This window comes from Manis pentadactyla, chromosome 4 (genome assembly GCF_030020395.1).
Source record: "Manis pentadactyla isolate mManPen7 chromosome 4, mManPen7.hap1, whole genome shotgun sequence".
NCBI classification, from domain to species: domain Eukaryota; kingdom Metazoa; phylum Chordata; class Mammalia; order Pholidota; family Manidae; genus Manis; species Manis pentadactyla.
The window spans coordinates 107,345,956-107,368,892 of NC_080022.1; the positions used below are offsets into that span (position 1 = coordinate 107,345,956).

The following is a 22,937-nucleotide window of genomic DNA, read 5'->3' on the forward strand; positions in this document are numbered from 1 at the left end:
ACTTTTAAAAACCAAGTGAACGGATTAAAGATGGCGGTGTGAGAGGTGAGACAGAGACCTGCACCTAAAACCATATATAATATGAAAATATAATTAATACAACTAATCCTGAAAGAGCAAAAGGAAAGAAGACTGCACCAGACTGCATGCACCTGGGGAAAAGAACAGACCTCATGGAACAGGATAACATATGAAAGCTGTGACCTAATGCGACCCAAGCCCTTTCCCCACCTCAGCTCACCAGCAGGAGGAAGAGAAACAGAGCTGGGAAGGAGTGGAGGCCTGGGACTGCTGAACACCTAGCCCTGGAGATCTACTCTGGGAGCATGAAACTACATTGCATGGTGCTCTGGTGATTAGTAGGGTTGCAAAGCTAAGACAGATGGAATACCTGGAGAGACAGAGATTCCAGCTGCTTGTGGAAAACAGGAATTCATATCTGGCTGAGCTGTGCGGGCAGTCTGAGAGACTTCCTAGCAGCGAGAGGGCTGCTAAAGGATTGCACAGAGCTTACTGCTCAGGAGAAAGGACAGGTAGACAAAATTGTCCAGGTGTACTCTGCCCAGCAGGTTGGGAACTCAAAAGATCTTTAGGTGCTCCATACCCTGGCTTGCTACACAGCTCCAAGGCCACCCACCATGATACACAGCCTGCTATGTCTTCCTTGCAGCTAGCATGCACCCATTTCACAAACTGGCAGCCCCTGCTCTGGTGTCAGGCAGCCAGAGGGAAACCCTGCCTATGGCAGCTACAAATACAAAACATAGAGGCTTACACCTCTGTGTTTGGTCCACTGGTTCTGGCAGTGGAGACAGGCATAATAGCTGGGAAGCAGGAAACAGCTCATTCCTCCCCCCAGGCACCACTCCCCTATGACCCACGACATTGCTCCAGGGGCTGAGCAGCTCCAGAGAGTAGAAGTCTGGGCACTAGAAGGCACCACATACAAATATGAAATGTCAAAGCAACTTGGTCTAAAGCAAAATCTCAACACCAAAGAAAGGAAAGAGTGAGACTGAATTAATAAATCTTCCTGAAATACATTTCAAAATAAAAATAATAAACATGATCATGGAGGTACAGAAAAATATTCAAGAACACAGGAATGAATTTATGACAGAGATCCATTCATTGAAGAGCACAGTGGAGGGTACTAAAGGCAGATTAGATATGGTGGAGGAGACAATTAAAAAAATAGAAATTAGGGAAGAGGAATACAAAGGAGCTGAGGCACAGAGAGGAAAAAGGATCTCTAGGAATGAAAGAATATTGAGATAACTGTGTGATCAATCCAAACAGAACAATATTCCTATTATAGGGGCACCAGAAGAAGAGAGAGAAAAAGGGAAAGAACGTGTCTTTGAGGAAGTAATTGCTGAAAACTTCCCCAATCTGGGGAAGGAGATAGTCTCTCAGACCATGGAGGTGCACAGATCTCCCAACACAAGGGACCCAAAGAAGACAACACCAAGACATATAGTAATTAAAATGGAAAGATCAAGGATAAGGACAGGATATTAAAAGCAGCCAGAGAGAGAAATAAGATCACATACAAAGGAAAACCCATCAGGCTACCATCAGACTTCTCAGCAGAAACCTTACAGGCCAGAAGGGAGTGGTATGATGTATTTAATGCAATAAAGCAGAAGGGCCTCGAACCAAGAATACTCTATCTAGCAATATTATCATTTAAATTTGAAGGAGAGATTAAACAATTTCCAGATAAGCAAAAGCTGAAAGAGTTTACCTCCCACAAACCATCTCTACAGTGTATTTTGGAGGGACTTCTATAGATGGAAGTGTTCCTAAGGTTAAAGAGCTGTCTCCAGAAGTAATAAAAAGGGATAGACAAAGAGTACAGAATATGATACATAATATATAAAGAATGGAAGAGGAAAAAAGGAGGGGGAAAAAGATCCTTTAGATTGTGTCTGTAATAGCATACTAAGTGAGTTAAGTTAGACTCTTAGATACTGAGGAAGTTACCGTTGAACCTTTGGTAACCACAAATCTAAAGCCTGCAATGGCAATAAGTACATACCTATCAATAATCACCCTCAATGTAAATGGTCTGAATGCACTAATCAAAAGACACTGAGTCAATGAATGGCTAAAAAAATAAGACCTAATTATATGCTTCCTACAAGACACTCACTTCAAATCCAAAGACATACACAGACTACAAGTGAAGGGATGGAAAAAGATATTTCATGCAACTAATAGGGAGAAAAAAGCAGGTGTTACAGTACTTGTATCAGACAAAATAGACTTTAAAACACAGAAAGTCACAAGAGACAAAGAAGGACATTACATAATGATAAAGGGGTCAATCAATCCAACAAGAAGACATAACCATTATAAATATCTATGCACCCAACAGAGGATCACCTACATATGTGAAACAAATACTAACAGAATTAAAAGGGGAAATACAATGCAATGCATTCATTCTAGGACAGTTCAACACTCCACTCACTCCAAAGGACAGATCAACCAGACAGAAAATAAGTAAGGAGACAGAGGCACTGAAAAACATATTAGAACAGATGGACCTAACAGACATCTACAGAAAACTCCACCCAAAAGCAACAGGATACACATTCTTCTCAAGTGCACATGGAACATTTTCAAGAATAGACCATGTAGTAGGCCACGAAAAGAGCCTCAGTAAATTCAAAAAGATTGAAATCGTACCAACCTGCTTCTCATACCACAAGGGTATGAAACTAGGAATAAATTAGGCAAAGAAAATGAAAAATCCCACAAACATATCGAGGCTTAATAACATACTTCTAAATAACCAATGGATCAACAACCAAATAAAAGACATCAATATATGGAAACAGATGATAACAATAATTCAACACCGCAAAACCTTTGGGATGCAGCTACTGCCATGCTAAGAGGAAAGTATATTGCAATACAGGCCTACCTCAAGAAAGAAGAACAATCCCATTTGAACAGTCTAAACTCACAATTAACAAAACTAGAAAAAGAAGAACAAATGAGGCCCAAGTCAGTAGAAGGAGGGACATAATGAAGATTAGAGCAGAAATAAATAAAATTGAGAAGAATAAAACAATACAGAGAATCAATGAAAGCAGGAGGTGGTTTTTCAAGAAAATAAACAAAACAGATAAACCCATAGCCAGACTTATCACAAAAAATAGAAAGTCTACACACATAAACAGAACCAGAAACGAGAAAAGAAAAATCACTATGGACACCACAGAAATACAAAGAATTATGAGAGAATACTATGAAAAATTATATGCTAAAAAACTGAATAACCTAGAAGAAATGGACAACTTTCTAGAAAAATACAACCTTCCAAGGCTGATCCAGAAAGAAACAGAAAATCTGAACATACCAATTACTAACAATGAAAATGAATTGGTAATCAAAAAACCAACTAAAAAGAAAACTCCTGGATCAGATGGCTTCACCACTGAATTTTATCAAACATTTAGTGAACCCATCCTCCTTAAAGTTTTCCAAAAAGTAGAAGAGGAAGGAATATTTCCAAACTAATTCTATGAGGCCAGCATTACCCTAATACCAAAAACCAGGCAAAGATACAACAAAAAAAGAAAATTACAGACCAATATCCCTGATGAACATAGATGCAAAAATACTCAACAAAATATTAGCAAACTGAATTCAAAAATACATCAAAAAGATCATCCATCATGATCAAGTAGGATTTATTTCAGGGATGCAAGGATGGTACAATATTAGAAAATACATCAACATCATCAACCACATCAACAAAAAGAAGTAAAAAAAAAACACATGATCACACACCTGATCATCTACATTTGCCCTCTTACAGCACTAAACTGTTTTCTACCTTTATCTTGCATCTACCTACCACTTCAGCATCTTATTTAAAATAATAATAATAATAATAATAAGGGAGAAATGTGGGATTCACATATAAATCAAGTATAAAAATCAAACGAATATTCATATTTGACCTGATTGTTTATAGTTCATAATGCGTGATCAAAACCAAAAGTTTCTGTGATGACTGCCCTTGTACTGTTCACCATGTAAGAACTTATTCACTGTGTAAGAATTTGTTCACCATGTAAGAACTTGTTCGTTATGCTTCAGAAGATCGGAGACTGATGAGAATTAGGCTTGGGGTGGATTAATGATTGTGCATTGAGTCCCCTATACAGAATTTTATTGTTGTTAACAACCATTTGATCAATAAATATGAGAGATGCCCTCTCAAAAAAAAAAAAAGCTTCTGTACAGCAAAGGACACCAACAACAGAACAAAAAGGCATCCTACAGTTTGGGAGACTATATTCTATATTTGTAAATGACATATCTGACAAGGGGTTAACATCCAAAATATATAAAGAACTCTCATGCCTCAACACCCAAAAAGCAAATAACCCGAATAAAAAATGGGTAGAGGATATGAACAGACAATTCTCCAAAGAAGAAATTCAGATGGCCAACAGGCACATGAAAAGATGCTCCACATCACTAGATATCAGGAAAATGCAAATAAAAACAAAAATGAGTTATCACCTCACACCAGTTAGGACTGCCAGTATTCAAAAGACTAAGAACAGCAAATGCTGGCAAGGATGTGGAGAAAGGGGAACCCTCCTCCACTGCTGGTGGGAATGTAAGCTAATTCAATTATTGTGGAAAGCAATATAGAGGTTCTCAAAAAACTAAAAATAGCAATACCACTTGACCCGGGAGTTCCACTCCTAGGAATTTACCCAAAGAATCATTTCTCAGATTCGAAAAGACATATGCACCCCTATGTTTATTGCAGCACGATTTACAATAGCTAAGCTATGGAAGCAACCTAATTAATCAGTAGATGAATGGATAAAGAAGATGTGGTACATATACACAATGGAATACTATTCAGCCATAAGAAAGAAACAAATTCTACAATTTGCAACAACATGGATGGAACTGGAGGATATTATGCTCAGTGAAATAAGCCAGGTGGAGAAAGACAAGTACTAAATGATTTCCCTCATTTGTGGAGTATAACAATGAAGTAAAAACTGAAGGAACAAAATGGCAGCAGACACACAGACTCTAAGAAGAGACTAGCGGTTACCAAAGGGGAGAGGTTGGGGAGGGCGGGTAGGGATGGAGGGAGACAGGGATTCAGGGATATTATGATTGGCACACCTGGTGTCGGGGGGATCAGGTGGAAGACAGTGTAGCACAGAGAAGGCAAATAGTGACTCTGTGGCATCTTACTACACTAATGGGCAGTCACTTGCAATGGGGTATGGGGCATGATAACAGGGGTAAATGTAGTAACCACATTGTTTTTTCATGTGAAACCTTCATAAGAGTATATATCAATAATACCTTAATAAAATAAATAAAAAATAAAAATAAAAACCAAGTGAACATGTCTATAATTTTTCTTTGAAGCTCTTCAGAAAGAATTCTTAAAATGCTTTGTATGTATTAAATAAACTTGGGGAGCAAAAAGGAAAACTCTCATTTGGAAATGTGTGGGCCAACCATTAATTCACAAGTCCTCTTTATGCTTGAAAGATCCGGATAACCAGGAAACCCTTGATTACAGCCTCTAATGTTAGAGAACAAATAATCCAACATATTTTTGACATACTATATAGCTTCCTCCATGTCACGTCTTTGGTCCTCTTACCTAAGTTCTGAAAAACCTGCCAGTCTATATGTAGATGTGGAGACTGTCCTGTCAAAGTGTCAGCACTGGGGCATTTCAGAGGTTTCAATGCCTCACATTTGCTTATAAACCTTAGCATTTTGCACAAATCAAGGACCTAGCTCTTCCTCTAAAACTTCTACCAAATTAGATTTTCCACTCATAATTAGAGGCAAAATCAAGGTTCTGATATGCATTCTGTGTGTGTGTGTGTGTGTGTGTGTGTGTCTGTATGTGTGTGAAATAACTCTCCATTTCATAGTCAACTGTCCCATTATGCCTAATAAAATTCAATAATATTTCTTTGATGAAGATAGCCTTTCCTTTACTGCTTGTTTATACAAACTGGTAATTTTTTTCATTGTTATGTTTTTCATGTACTGTTGCATAAGCTGCAGAAACATTTATCTCACTTCCACAGTAATGCAGTGTCATAGTTTTTTCTCTAATTCCAGTTACTCCATTTGGAATTTCTGCATTCTTGTACTAATGAAGTTGTAAATTTATTAACCAAAATCATTATTCTCATTTATAGTTTAGTTTTATTCCCAACAACTTCAAAAGTTGCCTATATTCCCTAATGAATATTTATCATTTCTCTTTTGTAGTAAATACTGTTTACAGTAAACTTTCAACTCTTATTTTATTTTTATACATTTTATATATTTATATGGGTATGTTTTGTTTTTATAAACATGCTTTCAGTCACAAATGGTAATATTTCAACATCTTCACCTCAAAATCAGCACTCACACTCAAAATGTAATGATTTTAAATGCAATTTACTTCTGAGTTTGAGATTCCTCTCCCCTTCCAATTGGAAATTTTTATGTTGTAGATAATTCTCTTAATGACTAAATTATCATAGGTAAAATAATTCACATAATAGAATATTACTCTTATTTTGAACAATTTCAATCACATGATTAGAAAGTGCATCTTGAAGGTACATTGTTTTTCATTTGCTTAGATGACAAATTACTATATACTGAACAATTATTAATGATAAAATATTTGGTACCACAAGGGACAGGTACCAAAATCAGTAAACTCTTTGATATTTTTATAAAAAATAACAACTTTTGTTTTAACACTATCAAAAAATCAGAGTTGCTGAGAAAGTAATCACAAATGCTCATATCTGAAACCATCCAACAGTGAAGAAGAGCGAGAAACATACCCACCAAGTGGAACAGGGCTGTGTGTACACACAGGCAGAATCCCAGCTAGTGAAGAGGATGCTCTGGAAATGTCACCAGTTAAGTTAAACTAAAGTCATTTACTTTATTTCCTATCTTGAAGAGAATTAAAAAAAAAAAACCTTTGCAAAAAATAGACCTACCATATGATTCATGTAAAAAGCTTGAAGCATTTTTACAAGTTCTCCCATGTTTCCAGCAATTTTACTTTTTTTGCTTGTCCCCACCCTACCAGCACTGCTGAGTTAATAAGCCCCAAGTTGACTTATTCAGCCTTTTTCTGCCACCATTCCAGTCCATGGGCTGTGTACGCCTCTTAGTAGCCTGAAGCAGCCATTTTTCCTAAACTAACTTTTTGCACATTCAGTTCTCTCTGCCTGATGTGCCTTTCTCTACATGACAAATTTCACATTACCTTTTAAATCCCAGTTCAGAGGTCATCACATTTGTAAAGTCTTCTCTACCTTCCCAAGGTGAGTTACTTGCTCCTATAAGCACTTGTTGTAATGCTTTGTTGTCTATCATAGCACAGGGTTGCTCTGTAATTTACTTTTCCTGCAAGCCTACTACCCTCACCAGCCAGTGAAATCCTCAAAGGTAAGCAACATGTATTTATTCCTAACATCAAGAGGGTGGAGGTTCAGTTATGTATCTGAATGAAGTAGAAATGAATACTAACCACGTGAAGCTTATGGAATGCAGGAGCTGGAAGTCCGGTCATAAGTTCCAGATCACTCTGCAGCCCCAGGGGAGGGGAGGATGATGGAAGGACATTTCCAAGACTAGTAGGACATTATCAAATTATCCCTTCCCAGATTACCTGGGCAAATGCTAGCCATCTTAGACAACAGTACCTACAATTGTCAGAATATTTTTCCAAATTCTTATTGTAATTTTAGTTGAATCTGTAATAAAATACTCTTAGAATAAATATGCTGAAACTATTTTTATGAACATCTTATAAAGTTGCTCAACTTTCCTTAGAATGCAATCTTACCTTAAAGTTCAGAGTGGATTTTATATGATTATTTCCTGACATTTTATTTTAATAATATGCTGTTGAAGAGACTCAGCAGTATACAGGGAGCTCATAGCATATATATGTATAAATTCGGTTTGATTTTTTTTTTACCTTTTCCATCCTTAGGCAGAGTGTGTCTAACCTACAATACAGAGCTATTTCCTCTTTTCTGGAAGACAAGCATGGTGTGCACCCCAGCAGGCACCCAGGAACACACCTAATCAGGCAGGGGCAGAAACAGAGCAGAACACAACAGGATCAGGATGTTTTGAGTTGAGGTAAGGAATGGGAATTATGGGAAAACTGAGTGGAAATGTGTTTATGTTTTTTGAATCTGAATCTTTAAAAGGGATAAATTAAGAATCTCAAAATTAACATCAGATGTTGTGTTGATAACTTCAACATGACAAATAACCTCTTACCAAAATATTTTGAAATCTAGTTCCTCCTCCTCGCACCTGCTGCTGCTACGGTTCAAGGGCCAGGGCTTCCACTGCGACGGCTCCTAACAACCAAAGCCACATGAAGAAAAATGTTTTGGTCCTACGAGCGTTCATGGTAGCAGTGAAAAAAGAGCAAACTCCTAATGTCAACTGGTAAGTTGAGGAGAAATGTATATTTTAGTACCAGAATCATTTCAACTTCCCTTTGTTAGGAAATGATCAATTTGTAACATTAGTTCATTGATATAAAACCAAAACAAAGATCATGCTATTTTTGTTAGGAAGGATAATAAATTTTCCCAGTGGACAAGTGACACTTTATTAGCCTCATCTAAGGAGACGTCTTCCATATATAACTCTTGCATGAATAAGAGAGTTACATCACCAATTCCCTTTTATTCTCATAGAAAAATAAGACTGGAGGTCTTTTTGTTTTCTTTTTCAAGCAGTGTCTTTCCCTGCTCTGCCTTTTCTTCAAAGTTTTTTCATTGAGTAAAAGCACATACCATTAAATTTGGACTCTTGATGTTCACTAATCACATCTGACATGGGATTCCTAATAAAGGTTCCCCAGCCTCTTTGCCACACACACTAGTCACCCGATTTTAAATAGGGATATCTGAACTATCTTTAAGTTACCTCTACATTCAGATGAAGCAGCAAAAGCAGGAAGGTACAGATGCTTTGTGGGGCCATTGAAACTGCAAATATGGGCACAAGTAGGACATTCCTGAACTTAGGCCATATTCAAGAGCTGTAAGTACCAGAATAGTGTGTGCTAGATCTGACTCACCCTTCACCCAGCATTGCCAAAATGAAATGGCCACTGCTATCCCTCATCCTACAGAAAGCGACACGCAAAACTGTGGGCTTATAGCAAGGGTACCATCTACTTTACTAAGTCCTATTTCCAAACTACAGACTGTTGTGGGATTAGTTTAATCATTATATTTAGTTTCACCTTAAGCCTTCACTAGGGGTCAGGAATAGTTTAAATCAGTCGAAATACTTTCAGTAAGGACATACTAGATACCAGACAATCCACCCATCCATCCATCCATCCATCCATCCATCCTAGTATTTATTGAGTACTAACCATGCACTAAACACTGTGTTGGGGGGCGTGGGGGATACAGTATTAATAAAACACAGTCCTTGCCTTTGGAAACCCTACAGTCCAATGACAATGGTGCCACACCCAGCTAATCGCTGGCCCATTTTACTTAGAGCCAATTTAAAATCTCAAGTTCACTTTAGCCCCTAGGGCCTTCCCTCCATTTATAAGATGACATTAATTCTTACTTACTGAGTTCGGTATGTAGTGTCATCCTCTCTACTCTGTAACTCTAAATATTTCCATATAGCCATCTTCTCTCTTTTTTTTTTGAGAAAAATCCCTATAAGACCAACCCTGTCCCACAGTGCTACTGATTCTATCCTTTCTTGTGTTGTTCAGACTATTTCTCCATTAAGTTTTCCTTTTCTTTCTTCCATCTCTAATCTTTATTTCTTTATACAGTCTTTCCTACTGTGTAGAAATATATAGAGGTTTACTCCTATGTGGAGTTATTTCTCCCTAGCCTACTCTTCCCAAATACTGCTATGAGACAATGCCACCACCCACAATCTATCCCCCACTGTGACATCCCCATGATCTGGTTTCTCACCTACTAAGCTAATAAAGCTTTTCTAAAACCAGCAGTGATCCCCTAATCCTTTAATCAATGGCTTTTTCTGTCTTGCTGTTCTTCAATGACCTCTTTGAGTCTATCAACTGATGCTGCTTATTATCATCCTTTAAAACATTCACTTTTGATTTTCATTGAGCTACATCGCATTGTTTGTATTTTAGCCTCTCTCGTTTCTCCAATTTTGTCTCTGTTGGTTCCTGGTTTTCTATTCTCATTCACTAAATGAGGTCCTACCTCATAGCAGCAGTTTTCCATCTTCTTTCTGCTACAATAGAAAGGAGCTCCTTTCCTCCCCTGTCCTTGCTCTCCCCTTGGATTAAGGAATCGCTCTTTGGAATGATCGGCTTCAAGGACCCTGACTGGACCATGTTTGTTTCCAGACGAGCCTTGCCCTTTCTGCCATCCCTGTAAGCCTGTCTTAGAGCCAGGCCTGGCTCCCTAAACTCTGTCTTCCCTCATTCAGGAGATCAAATTAATTCTTGTGCCCTTTTTCTCAGGCAGCTGGTAATTCACATCCCAACATTGGGGTTTGGGTTTAGGTGAAGAGTCTTAGTCTAAGTTTATCAGAGCTATACATTGGTATATCAGGCTCATGCTGAGTTGATAAGAAAATAGATCTTAATTCTCATATGTCACTGTCTCTATATATTATCTAACTTTTAAAAAAATCTAATGAAATGAAGAGGAGAAAAAAAAGGTGACAATATGGCCTGAGGCCCAGGGTGCACCATTCTCTTTCAAACCGTTTGTGGCTTGAATATTAGATTTTAAATACATGCTTCTTATAACAAGCCCAATAATATAGAGATATATAAAGAAAGAGGTTAAAAAAAAATACTTTCTTTCTTCACATTATACCCCACTAAAGCAATCAACATTAAGACTCAGGAGTGCACACATACCTTTATAAGATAGGAAAACATTTATATACGTAGAATACATTTAAAACAAAATAGGGACCATATTAAACATTAGTCTTACCTTACTTTTATTCTCACTTTATGCTATAGTCAATATATGTATGTGTAAAAAATTCTTTTTAATATCTTAACGCCCATAATATTAAGATCCTTTCCCCTGCACACCTATACTTTTACAATAACCTTCCTATTGCTGTCTTTGCCTCCATTCTCTTCCTCTTCAAAATCACAGGACATAGGAATATTAAAAATCATTATGTCAAACAGCAACATTTCAGATGAAAAACCTGATGCCTCAAAAAATGAACTGAATTGCCAAAGAACACCAAATTACTGGGAGAGAAAGTCATTCATTCATTCAACAAATATTTGTGGGCATCTACTATGTGGCCTTCATATTGTGTAGCTTAATTCCAGGAAGAGACATGCAAAACATAGGCAAATAAATAACCATGATAAATACAGACTGTGATTAGTACCAGGAAGAAAAAGCAGGGTGAAATAACAGAGGAATGGGGAAATGATTACTTTAGATAGGAAGGACACAAAAAGATTCTTGGAGTAGATGACATTTGAATTTTTATCAAAAATAAGAGAAAAGACAGATTGAAAGAAGAGGCAAGATAAAAGCATCCCAGAGGGAAAAAACAAACAAGCCAACAAGAACAGAGAAGAGACCAGTGCAGTGTCCTGGGTGTACAGTGAGCAAGGGGAGAGAAAGAGGCAGGAAATATGGTTGGAAAAGCAGATAGGAAGCAGGTCACACATGCCTAGGAGGCTATGGCAGGAGCTTGGATTGGGAAGTGATTCAAGGATTTTAAGTAAGGAGTGATATGATCAGATTTCCATTTTTCTAGGATTACTCTGGCCTCTAGATGAAGAAAAGATAGAAGGCAGTTGAGAATGGAAGCAGGGAAATCATGGCTGGAGCAGAGGTAAACAATGATGGTGGATTTGATTAGGTTATTGGCAGAGAAATGGAGAGATGTAGACAGATTTGACAAGTGTTTAGAAAGAAATTTCAATATACTTGCTGATGGACTGGGCACACAGCTGAGGAAAAGGGTGGAACTGAGGATGAATCCTAAGTATTAGTTGGTGAAACTGGGACCTGGGGCCATTTACTGTTCTGTTTTGGACGAGTTAAAGAAGCTTCCTAGTCCTCCACATGGAAATGCTAACTGGGTAGACGGATACAACATGAGCCATAGAAGAGAGCACTGTGACTTTGGAAAGAGTCCACATATTCCTGGTATTTGAAGCCATAAAGTGGGACAAGTGCCACCACAAAGAGCCTGCGGTGGGGAACTCCAGAAGCTGCTTAGGGGCTCTTCAGCATACAGAGGTCCGGGGCAGGGAGGGCAGAAGCCGGGAGGTGTGACCAGCAGGTGCACCAATGAGGGAGGCAGGAAACCAAGAGCGTGGGGCATCCTGCAAACTGACTCACCATGGCAGTGTTTTATAAAAAAGGATGGAGACAAATGCCACTGATTGGTCAAGCAATATGATGACTCAGTGCTGACCACTGGATTTGGTGATGTGAAGGTTACTGAAGACTTTGACAAGAACAATTAGAACAGAGAGGTAGGACTAGAAAACACCTTCCAATAGGCTATTTTAGGAAGTTAAGAGAGAAAGTATTGACAATTTTAATGGAAGTTTTACCATGAAAGGGAGCAGAGGAGTGAACCAACAGTTAAAGGGAATTACAGGGGCAAAAAATGTTTTTTTTTCAAGATGGGAACTATCAGAGCATTTTGTATGGCAATAGGAATTATCCAGACTGAGGGAGACATTTATGATGCAGGAGATGAGAGAAAAGAATATAAGCACCGGTGTCAAGTCCTTCAGAAGGTGAGCAGAGAGGGAACCCAGAGCACAGATGGATTGAGTGATCAACAGGAGGAGCAGGAACATGACTCCCGCTGTGACTCGAGACAACAGAGAACACGGCATAGACGCTGGAACAAAAACAGAGAGTGTGTCTCATTCTATTCTCTGAATGAAGTGTGAAGTGAGAACTGCATCTGTTTGCCAGGAGGAAGGGAAGAGTACAGAACTAGAAATAAATAACATGGAGTCTCAGGGAGCTGCCTCTCAGAGAGGAAAACCCAGTTTACTAGATAAGCACAGTTTTCAGGCACTAGTAAGTGCCTGTTTCAGGACTGTGGTCAAGAATGTCAAGTCGAAGCAATTAACCTACTCTGTAATGTTCTGCACTGTGTCTGGCTGCTTGGGGGTAAGTGAGAAGATGAAGAGCAGGCTGGGTTTTGATGAATGTACTCAAGAGGGAGAGACTGCAAAGGGATAAAGGACATCTGCAAATGGGGGACAATGATGCTTCACCATGAGGAGTGGGTGATGGGTCATGAGAAAGGAGGCAGATTGATAGCTTAGGGGACACGACTGGGTCGGGACATGGTTGGAGTGTGAGTGCCTGACTAAGTGAGCTGCAGGCCAGTGGGTGGGTTTTAGAGAGTAGGAGAGTAGCATTTGTGAAGCTATGCAACTGTGAGTGATGGCGAGATCTCCAGCGGAAGCCACGTGCACCACTCAGAAGTCTGACTGTGAGCAACAAACTGACGCTGGCCATCTAAAGTAGAAAAGCCCAGGTAGCAGACACCACCCAGCTAGGGTGTTATCACAACCACAGAGGCCGCTGCCACCGTGACTCTTACCCTCCACCCCTTCCTCTCCTAGCCTCCCCACTGCAAGATTCACAGGCCCAGGCGGGTGAGTCCTATTGCGTGAGCCCAGGGCATGTGCTTCTCTTTGCTCATTCTACCTTAGGGCTGAGAAACCGAGGAGGAACCTCCCCTCTCGCTTCCCTAGTGGCAAAACCGGTTCTGCCTCTTACCAAAGCTCCCACGTTGAGGGCATTCTTTATAACCAAGAAGATAAGATAATACAACTAAGTACAGACAGGTAATGGCAATAAAAAAATTTCTTTGTTAAAAAAGGACAAAAGATAAAAAATAAATACTTTTTTTTTTAATCCTGGGAATTCGTGAGGGACTGAGCTGAGATCAAGAGATGACTGATGATAGGGAGTCACCATCCTGAGAGGCCAGCACTGTTCTAGATACTGGTGAGGCAAAGGTGAGCACAAACAGCAAATCCCTGAGCTGGTGCTGCCGTCCAGCAGGGGGCTGGGTGTCCGGGCTCTGTCCGGCACGGTGTGCGGCAATGTCAAAGCCAGCGAGGCAACAATGTGATCCCACATCTCCCTCCCTCCAACTTTTTCTGTTTGCGAATCCCTAAAGTTCTTTCAGCAGAACTTAGAATCTTTTCATTTATGATAAATATTAATTATGATAAAGCTTAAAATGCTAAATACTTAATTAAGGTAAAAATTACTGAACTTCTTTAAACTAAAGTGCATCAGATAATAACAGTAACAGCAGCAGTAAATATATATTGAGCACTCCACTGTGCCAGGCTTTTTCTTCACATACCTGACTTAACTGTCACAACAAACCTATAATGTAGGTACTACTACGAGTCCCATTTTACAGATATGGTGCCTAAGGCACAGAGGGGTTAAGTGACTTGGTTAGGAGGTGACAGGGCCAGGAAGTGATATCACAGTCTTTTCTTTGTTTGCTTGTCAGTTTATTTTTTAAGCCAAAGAGGGGATCTGAGAGCCGGTATACACTACAGGAAACACAAGCCACCAGCTACAGAAAGGGCTGGGCTGGCCTGAAAGGAACTGGATAGAAGCTATGAGTATGTATACAAAGCTCAGCAGAGATAACTCTGCTAAGAATCATCGACATTGCTTTGCTTGATTTATAGTTTTAAGATTTTGTTTATTTTTCTTAATCTAAGAGAACTACTTGTTATTCCCAATACCAGGCAATCTGAAGGTGAAAAGCACAGCAAGATTCTGTGAGTAAAGCCTCTGGATGATAAGATGGGAGTGCAGAAAGTACCAGTTTTGAGCAGAATAAATAATGACTTTAGATCTCCTGGATACCCTGAATAAGGCACAAAACTAGAGTGCTGTTGTCCTTGACACCCCCTGCAGTAAGCAGCCAGAACCCAGCAAGGGCTTCTCCAGCTTCCAGGTGAGAGATACGGGAGTTGCTCTAGTATTTAGGGTGCAGCGTGGAGACCATTCCTGTCCACAAGGAAAAGTAATGTCCATGGCTAGGGTTTGGCGTCTCTTCCTGCCATCCGTTCCCTGTATAGGAGACAAAGTAGCAATTGCCCTACGATTGTACCTACTACAGAAGCTATCCATTCGTCCCTAAGCACACCCTGCAAAGACTTAAACCAAAGCTTGCTATTGTTAGATGGCCTCCAGCTACCTTAAAACACAGCCATATGCTCCCTGATCTTACAGGTCATATTGTGCAAGGCTCTTTCCTGATCCCTGGGCAGAACAAATGACATGCCATCGCTTGCTGTTGCTTCCTATACACATTTTTTAATAACAGAATAAAAAGAAAAAAAGCCAGCCACAATTGGCTCCAGTTGGTGTGAATAATGAGATGCGGTTGTCAGATTCCTGGAAAGCTGCCAGCATGATCATTAGCTGGCCAGAGACTGGGCCAGCTTATAAAGAGGATAAGGAATACAATTTTAAATGAGGTCAATTTAAGGAGACTAAATGTGGCATTTGGTGTGTGGGATGAAACAATCTATTAATTAAAATCCTCCTTGCATCAAGTGTTCTCCATTAGAAAGGGGATAGATTGGGATGAGATGGAGCTTCCTCAATTTTGGAAATCAAGCTCTGGCCAATTAAAATGTGGTCCTTTTTTGAAGTCTATGATGGAAGAATCCTAGCTTTGACAGGTTGGCAGAAATCTTTGTGATCTATTTTGCTGGGATATATATTGTCACTGCAAAAATAAAACATACTACAAAACTGGAGAGCAGACCTTGCCTGTGATCATTAGACAGACTGGACCGAGTGCCTCAAGCCTTTGATGCCCCTGACATATTATTTTCTGGATGGTGTCCAGCAACCCAATGCAGAATAGCTTTTTCTCTACTGTATCCAGATGGCAAATGGAAGAGATCAAATTCAACAATTTCAGGGCTAATCTTAATGGATGTGAAAGGCTGGCTTCTCTACTAGCTTTTCAGGGATCTACAAGACAAAAAAGGCCTTTGAACAAAAGGACAAATAATTGGCTTTTTTTTTTTTTCCTCTCTTCAAAACTAAACCATGGATGTGGTAATATGGTTCAAATCCATCTTCTGGTTGAAAAGGACAGCCAAATATCTGATCAGTTCTAATAACTGACAGTCTCGTGACACTTTCTGTGAAGTTTGGATGGGTGTTGCTCTTAATATTCTGGACAGCTTTTTTTTAATCCATGCAAGCAAATATTTTTAATCTTCTCCTATTTCCTCCAAACGTTTAATAAATATATATACTCCTAAATGTTTAAGCAGCAGCATCTTATAGTAAGATTCTCACACTACCACTAAAGACTGAATTTTAGAGTTGGCTAGCATGAACCTTATACATTTGTGTATTGTATAAGCATATACTATAATTTCACTATAAAGCCATCTGTACAGAAAAGAATACGGTGTGAAGATATACCTCATTCTCCAACAAGAGGTTTTATTTATTGAAGTACCAGAAATACTTCATCATAAAACAATTTCATGTGGAAGTCCTATGGTGTAGATCACAAGACCAGTTTTGTTATTAGTAAGTGGTAGAGGAGGCAACAATTAGGCAAAAGGGAAAGAAGGGAGTTAAGTTTACCTTCTGTGAGTTAGTCAGCAAAACAGAGACAGATCAGCTTAAAGTAGGAGTTCTTAAACTGGTTTTATGGACTTGTGAAATTGCACACAAAGTTTTGAGAGTTTATGTGCATTTTTTTCTAGGTAAAAGGTCCACATTTTAATAAAAGGAAATAGTGACTTCCCCCAGAAAATATATGAGAACTCTGAGGACAAGACTTAATAGAAACAAGCTGAGGTATATTGACATGTCTAGAGAAAGAATATGTCTCCTGGAGGGATAGAAGCTTAGAAAAGCAGCTCTATTGGGAAAACCTTGGCTATGCATTTTAAAAAACCGTTCAAGGGATACAGTACTGTGTGCGGGCCAGGAATATGCTGCCCGAGGAGGAGGTAGGTCCCATGATGGAGATGGAGCTTTGGGTTGTTATAACTTGATTACACTTGTCAATGAAGTGATCTAGTGAACTCCTATGCTGATTCCATACCCATCAAGCTATCTTTTTTAATGATCTGGCTTCCCAATTAAATTTGCCTGTAAGTAAAGACTATGGTAATCAGCAAAGTAGCTGGTATTCCTGATTATTCTAAATTCATATATCACACAGGCACATATGCATTGGTCTATGAAACATTTCCTCACTTGGTTTCTAGGATGTCACCTTTTTCTACTTTTTTTTCTACCTATCTGGCTACTACTCTCTTGGCTGGTTCTTTTCATCAGCCCAATCTCTTACTGTTGGAATGCTCAGTGGCTCAGTACTTGGACTTCTTCTCTTTATAAAAACACTGCCTAGATGCTAGATCGCATCGGGTCTCATAACTTTAAGCAGAGTCTATACCAAGGACTCCCAAATTTATATCTCTAGACATGTCTCTTGAGCTTTGGTCTCATATAGCTAACTGCTTTCTGGATATCTCCACTTAGATGTTCATTAGGCATCTACACTCCACACATCTACGACTCAACTTTTGATCTTCCCCCCAAAGTTTTACTCCTCTTGCAGTTTTTACCATCTTAGTAAGTGGTAAATTCATTCTTCCAGCTGCTCTGGCCAAAACCTTGGGATCAATCTTGACTCTTTGCTTTCTTTCATCCTATATCAAATCAGTAAGAAAATCTTGTTGGTTTTACCTTTAAAATAAATATCCAGAATCTGACCACTTCTCATGAAATCATCTTACCACTCAGCCAAGCCCAGCCCATCGTCATCTCTTGCTTGGATCGTGTACTAGGCTTCTAAATGGTCTCTTTGATTCTATTCCTGCTCCTCTGTATTCTGTTCTTAACACAACAGAATGAAGCTTTAAAACCGATGTCAAATCATGTCATTCCTCCAAACAATGTCTTTAAATAGGTTTCCAACTCAATCAGAGTAAAAGACAAGGAGGTCCTTACAATTGCTTCTAAGGTTCTATACAACTGACTTGCCCACTTCTACCTTCAAGCTACCTTATTTAATAAATAAATGTAGTCATGTCCTACTACACTATTGGGAAGCATAATGCAAAACCAACCCACAGTTAGGACCCTGGCTCCCTTCCCTTTTTCACTATGTGCATTTTGTGTGACAAATTACTTACCATCTGTTTTACAAAGCCTCATCTGTAAAATGGTACTAGTAATAGCATTGTTTTATAGGGTTGTTATAAGAAGTAAATGACTAAATATTTGCAAAGGATTTAGAAAAGCATTCAACACATAGGAAGTACTATACAGTATTTGTTAAAGCAAATGCTCACTTTTCTTCAGCCACACTAGCCTCCCTGCTGGTCTTCAAATACCCCAGGTTAGTCCCTACTTCATGGCCTTTTCATTCTTGTTTTCTTCTACCTGGCATGCTCTTCCTCCACATATACTCTCTGTATATGTTCTTACCACCTTCAGATCTGTCCTCAAATGTTACCTTCTTGGAGCCCTTCACTGACCACCCAATTTAAAACTGCAGTCACCATCTCCTGTCCCTGCTTTACTTTTTCTCCCTGTCCCTTATTATCATCTAACATATATCTTTTAACTACTTGTTTATTATTTGTTTGTCCCTCTAGAATGTAGTATTTTTGTCTTTGTTCTTCAATGGTCTATCTCCAACACCTTGCACCTGGTAAGTGTTCAGTATTTGTTGAATACATCAAGACATATAAAATATTCATGACCTTATTACTCCCATGAATTAGAGATGAGAACAGAGTTCACCAGGTGATATATCCAAATAATACTTTACTGAACAGTCTTTTAATAGTTCCGGAGACATTTGAGTACAAATAGGCAGAAATGTCTTACATGACTACAAAAATGGGAGAACAGATGTTTACACTTATTTAGTCCTTTGTTGTTATCTTCCACCTCCAGAATACTGTCTCAAATAGATTAAGGCTTAGGAAACTGTCTCTCCTTATACCCTAACCTCATCATCCAAGAGAGTTCAGCTATAAGGCCAGACTATCCATCCAACACATTAGCACTCAGTACTTCTGCTTGATCTCTCTAACATCAGTCACCTGTTCCCAGTGACACACTGGACCTTGTCATCACGCAGAATTCCTCCATTTTGAAATCATAAATGCCAATATTCTATACAGTCTGAAACCTTCTACTTTTCAATTCTTTCATACTTTTATTCTCACTATTCCTGCTCTCCAACCTCATTTGGAAAGCAGAGCCTCTGGTTTTTCCATGTTTTCCTGATATAGCAGTCCCTATCTGTCCTCTCTTCTCCCCTGTGAGCTTGGCCCCAAACAGTTGAACTATGCTCTCACTAGCCACCCCACCTCCCTTGCCATTAGGTCTCAGTAGCTGTGTAAAGACTCTAATCCTAGATTAATGCTACAGAACTCATTCTTCATTTATACACCTCAGTAGCTTCCAATCTGTTAATGACAAACCTCAAAATGATGCAAAATCTACCCATATATTTAATGTAGTTTCCAGTTACAAACCACTAACCTGCTCTATTTCCTCAGGATTTAAGCCCCCTGAGAGAATTATACTCATCAGGTTTTGGAGTTCCTAGCTTTCCCATCCCATTCCCAGCAAAATATACTAGACCCACAACCATCTCTACCTCTTTCTCCTAGTCTCAGAGTTAATTTGCCTCTCCTATTGTTCACTCATTTGCTCTGGATTGCACTTCTTCTGTTTCTTTCCATCTCTTTCCTATATCTTCCATCTCTCCATCTTTACTGGCTCCTGTAATTAAGCTTAGTCTCTTCCACCTCCAGAAATTTCGCTTGGTTGGGCTATTCTTTATAACTCCCTTCACCTTCCCTGACACTGCCTTCTTGTTAAGGCTCTTCTAAAGAACAATCCTCTCTTCCCTACCTCTCATCTCACTATAATTAAACTTCTGCACCAATAACTATTCTAAAGTTATTGTTACTAATATCATTAGTGATATGCCAATTATAAACTCTAATGGATCATTTTTAGTCTTTCTTGTACCATGCCACTATTTCACTCAATTCTTCTTTGAAATTCTCTGCACCTTTGAAATCCTTAGAGCCACACTCACACTCTAATGACTCTCCTCCTGTCGCTGTCTCTTTTTTGGAGTCTTCAACTCTGGTCTTTCTCCCAGAGTTTGAGCCTAGGGTTAAAAACCTTTGACTTTGAAAAGTTATTTTTTTCTCACTTTACATACTTTTCTTGATAATCTCTAAAAAGAAGTCACAAACTTAAGTGCTTTTCAGCTGATAGTAAACACATCAATGGTCATAGCTTTGCTACCCCTTTTCGAAAAGTTACGCCTCTCTCTCCCATCCCTTCTAACAAGTGGTCAAATGGAAGCCGAATGGTCCTATCTCCACATGGTTAATCTAAAGATGGGCATTTGATGAGGAAAAGATAGTCTCTTCAATAAACAGTGTTGGGAAAATTGGACAGCTACATGAAAGAGAATGAAAGTGGATTACCATCTAACTCCACACACGAAAGTAAACTTGAAGTGGATTAAAGACCTAAATATAAGTCATGAAACCATAAAATTCTTAGAAGAAAACATAGGCAAAAATCTCTTGAACATAAGCATGAGGAATTTTTTTCTGGGCATATCTCCCCAGACAAGGGAAACAAAATAAAAAATGAACAAGTGGAACTACATCAAGCTAAAAAACTTCTGTACAGCAAAGGACACCATCAACAAAACAAAAAGATAACCTACAATATGGGAGAATATATTCATAAATGATTTATCCAATAAGAGGTTAACATCCAAAATATATAAAGAACTCATATGACTCAACACCAAATAAACAAATAACCCAATTAAAATATGGGTAGAGGACCTATAAAAGACATTTTTCCAAAGAAGAAATACAGGTGGCCAACAGGCACATGAAAAGATGCTCCACATCGCTAATCATCAAGGCAACACAAATCAAAGCCACAATGAGATATCAGTTTACACCAGTCAGAATGGCCACTACTCAAAAGACAAGGAATAAGTGTTGGTGAGGGTAGAGAAAAGGGAACCCTCCTACACTGCCTGTGGGAATATCAATTGGTGCAGCTACTGTGGAAAGCAGTATGGAGACTCCTCAAAAAACTAAAAATAGAAATACCATGTGATCCTGTAACTTCACTTTTAGGAATTTACCCAAAGAAATCAAAATGTCTGATTCAAAAAGATATAATACCCTATGTTTATTGCTCCATTATTTACAATACCCAAGATATGGAAGAAATGAAAGTGTCCACTATACATGAATGAAGAAGATGTAATTCATATACATGGTCGAATATTATTCAGCCATAAAAAGAAAGAAATCCTGCCATTTGTGAAATTATGGGTGGACCTAGAGGATATTATGCTAAGTGAAATAAGCCAGATGGAGAAAGACAAATACCACATGACTTCACCTATTTGTGGAATCTAAAAACAAAATAAAACAAAATTAAAAAAATAGCAGTAGACTCAGAGACACTGAGAAGTGGCTGGTGGTTACCTATTAGGATGGGTGGGTGGGAAGGGGATAAAGGGACACAAAAATCTCAATCATAATATAAGTTGGTCACTGGATGGAAGTGCAGCACGGAGAATACAGCCAATGGTTCTGTAACATCTTCCGATGTTAACAGATAGTAACTGCACTAGTTGGGGTGAGGTTTAAAGAATGTAGGTAACTGTTGAAACACTGTGTTGTATACTTGACACCAATATAATACTGGGTATCAACTATACTTCAATAAAAATTAAATAAAGATGGGCATTTGACTTTCAAGAAGACAGGGATCATGGAAGTCTGATCAAAATGTTTGCTATTTAGACAAAAAATAAGACTAGAGCATAAGCTGGGTCTTTAGTTGAGTCACAGATATATTAATATATTCCCAATCAAAATTAAGGACACATGATCTGCTAAAGAATTTCTGTTCCATTTTAGAATGCGAAAAGCAATATGCGAGATGTCATGTGGATGCTGAAATGTTGGAATTTCCAAGACATTTTAGAGATTTATGGGTACAACTGGTCCTAGATTAACAACATGTCTAGCCACTGTAGTCACAGACCTTATTCAGGAAGATGCTGCAGTTAGCCCCTTCTAACAGACATGACATTCTATGATAGTTCTATGATTATGCTGTGTTGATTTAAGGATTTATTAAGCATGTTAAAGATAAATTGGTAAGCAAATAGAGAAGTAAAACTTTCCTTAACAACTACTGAAATGCCACTAAGACACTATAAAAGAAAAAAAAAGACACTATAAAAGAATTGTAATGTACATATAAATTCTGCTTGAATCACACTACTCCACTCTTTATAATGGTACAAAGAAAAATGAAACAGCATTAGACTGTAAGCTCACAAATGGCCTTATATTCTAGAGTGTAACAGTGCAGTGAGACTAGGGCTGTTTTCTCCAAACACGCACAGCATAGCAAGATCTATAGAGCAAGGGACTAGGCATGGTTTGACAGGTTGTTTTAAAAAAACTTAAGATGGACAATTAAGAAAAAAGGCAATATTGATAACAATAAACGAGCTTTTCCTTTCCTTCAAGAGTTGAAGAAAGCACATTCATGATTTATGATGGGAAAAAGCATGTCAGTTGTTTTGATAATATAGCACATTTATTAAATCAGATAGTCTTTTGAGACAAAACTACACTGCAAATAAAATCTTCTCATCTTAATCCTGAGTATGTCTACATTTTCCTATGTATAGAGGTAACAAACTTTAGTATAATAGATAGAGGTTGCAAACCTCAGTATAATTAGCTACACTAGTGAAAAATAAATTTGGGCTAGAGAGGCCATAAGAATCAGTTATAA

At 38.5% G+C, this 22,937-nt stretch overlaps 1 protein-coding gene across 4 annotated transcripts in view; it reads right to left on the bottom strand.

The window, feature by feature from the left end:
• The window catches only part of WARS2 (tryptophanyl tRNA synthetase 2, mitochondrial), a 142,657-nt gene that overhangs the window by 113,527 nt on the left and 6,193 nt on the right, over nt 1–22,937 (bottom strand). Inside the window, exon 2 of one of the 4 annotated variants that reach the window (XM_057500600.1) lies at nt 8,326–8,408. The exons of the other annotated variants lie outside the window; for them this stretch is intronic. The gene's annotated coding sequence lies outside the window, so the exon portion shown is untranslated. The remainder of the gene's footprint in view (nt 1–8,325; nt 8,409–22,937) is intronic. 4 annotated transcript variants of the gene reach the window in all.